This window comes from Grus americana, assembly GCF_028858705.1.
Source record: "Grus americana isolate bGruAme1 chromosome 27 unlocalized genomic scaffold, bGruAme1.mat SUPER_27_unloc_1, whole genome shotgun sequence".
Taxonomy (NCBI): domain Eukaryota; kingdom Metazoa; phylum Chordata; class Aves; order Gruiformes; family Gruidae; genus Grus; species Grus americana.
Genome location: NW_026561291.1, coordinates 79,400 through 82,238, shown reverse-complemented (window position 1 = coordinate 82,238; position 2,839 = coordinate 79,400).

Sequence of the window (2,839 nt, the reverse complement as noted above, 5' to 3'; positions counted from 1 at the left end):
GCTTTTGGTATGTTTCTCTGCTCCATGCAGAGACTGCAGATACCCAAAGGCATCAGCAGTGGCCCCAGGAACCCATGCCCAGGCTATCCCACCCCACTCCCGTCTGGTGACTCCCCTCTGTATGGCATTTTGGTGTTTACCCTCCAGCTGGACCCCTCCCTTCCCATCTAATTCAGTTGCCGAGGAAGCCCTCGGTGGGCCGTGTCAGCTCACTGCTTTGGCAACGTGGCTGCACCGGTTGCACTCATTGTGCATGGTGGCAATGGGGACAAGCTTCTTTCCTGCTCTCGCCTCCCACCTGGCTGTCTTCTCTGCAGGAAAGTCCACCCGATGAGCTACAGGCCTGAGAAACTGGCATCTGCTCCCACTCAGCAAACCAGGTTCTTTGCCAGGAATGCTCTGACCGCATGATGCATGGAAACAAGTTTTGTTTAATCACACCTGTAATTTTGATTTGAGGTACTCATTTAAGGTGACACTTATTCCTTCAGTGTCAGAATACTTTTTTTTTTTTTGCTATACTTGACATGTTATAGCAAATAATATATATATACACACACACATACATATTTATAAAGAATATTCTTGGTTATGTTATATTCTTTGTTATGTTTCTGGTCTCTAAATATTCACTGTCATGACACCAGGCATCCCCAGCTGTCAGGAGGAAACACAAGGACTGAAGCCAGCTCTGACCTCTCACAGTCTTTCAACTCTTTTAAGAGAGCCTTGATCTTTAATAGCCCAAAGTTGGGCTAAGCCACACATGCACCTCCTGGTTAGTCTGTCAGGTGCCCAGGAGCTGCACAAAATGATTTGTTGTGTTAAAACATTCTCAAGGTATTTGACACACACCCATGATTATTTTATGTAGCTGATGGGGAGGGATGGGGAGGAGGAAATTCAGCCCTCCTGCTCCCCAGTTTCTCTTGAATAAACTATAATTCTGTGCCCTTGCACATCACTACTGACATGCAAAAGAGCAGCTCAGCTCCCTCCCTCACACGGCCACAGGGTGTGGGATGTCGCCAAGTGCTCACAGATGCTTGGATGGACTTGAGGCTGTAGCTCCAGCCTTTCCCATCTCCACACTCAGAGATTTGTCTCTGGGAGATACTACAGCTGGGAAGAGCGCTGTGCTCCAGGATGGCCAGACTGCAGGAGACACAAACATTGACAATGCCACTCGTCCCTGCTTCCATCCCCTTCCCATCACTGGCAGTGTAAGGGATATGTCTTGGTGGACATCCCCAGAGGTGTGTGTGGCCTTTGAAAGGCCATGAGCCATCACTGAATCCCTGTGGAAATGCCTGAGGCCTGGGAGGGGGTTAGCTCACATCCCCTGCACCACCAAAAATGGAGGGATCAGCCACAAGCTGTTGCTGGGAGCTTCCTCTGGACCTTGCTTCAGAGAGGCTGGATCCCGCAGGGAGTGACTCCTCCTCAGACAAACAGATCAAAGCTGAAAGAGGAATTCACTCACTGCTTCCCATTGCCAGCCAGATGTCCAGTCACTTTCTAAGGAAGTAGGGCTTCAGCATGCGTGACTGTTATTTGGGCACAGGATTATCATAACCATGAACTACTTCTCCTTCCTTCCTTCCTTCCTTCCTTCCTTCCTTCCTTCCTTCCTTCCTTCCTTCCTTCCCCTGAGCTTTTCTTGCTGAGCATGATGTCATATGGTACGGAACATCCCTTTGGTCAGTTTTGGTCAGCTTCCCAGCTAGGTCCCCTCCAAGGGGATCTATGAATCAAGCTGGCCCTACCCAATCAAAACTTTTCCGTACTGTAGAAGGGGATAAAGTCCCCGTAGTGCACATAAAAAATATGCTGTGGAAGACAGTCGGGGTTACTCCTGCCTCGGGCAAAGGCAAACCCATCCGTAGGATTGCTTTTGCTCAACGACCTGGGTGTACTTGGTGGGTGATGCAGGAGGATCGAGAATTCTGATGTATACCTCAAGGGGATTTGATTTTGGGTGAGAATAACCAATGTCTTGAATTGCATGATGCTAATTGCTGTATAATACCAGATGTCACCACTACTATGGTGGCTCTATGCCCTATCAACAGGATTACAGTAACAATCACCCAGATTAATGAAGAATGAATTTTGATGAAACTGAGCAAAGTGCCACGATGATAGATCCGGACAAGTGCAGTGGTGATGGAACCAGAACTGGCTTCAGCATGCAACAATCTCTGCCGCTGTGAAGGATGACAGAGGGAGCCTGAAGTCATGGTCTAAATGAACTCTGTGGACATTTAATGAACATTTATGGACATTTTACAGATATTTCACAGGAGTCGTCCATTGACTAATGATATCTGTGTGTACATCTCAAAGGACAGGAAAAGTGGTGGTGATTAATTGCAGCATATTGGAAAGTGTGAGACCTGGGCATGATGTAAATGGTATAGCATAAGCGGTGGATGCTGTCCTGGTTTTGCAGGGATAGAGATAATTTTCTTTCTAGCAGCTGGTGTAGAGCTGTGTTTAGGTTTAGGATGAGAACAATGTTGATAACACACCAATATTTTAGTTGTTGCCAAGCAGTCAAGGACTTTTCAGCTTCTCATAGTGGCCTGCCAACGAGATGGCAGGGGACACTCAAGAAGCTGCGAGGGGGTGCAGCCAGGACAGCTGACCCAAACTGGCCAAAGGGATATTCCATACTGTATGATGTCGCGCTCTGTATATAATGGGGGGGTGGGCCAGGAGGCAGCGTGGCTCGGGAACTAGCTGAGCATTGGTCCGGGTGGTGAGAAATTGTGCTGTGCATCACTTGTTTGTATATTCGTCTATAATTATTGTTCTTGTAGTTGTTGTTATGACTACT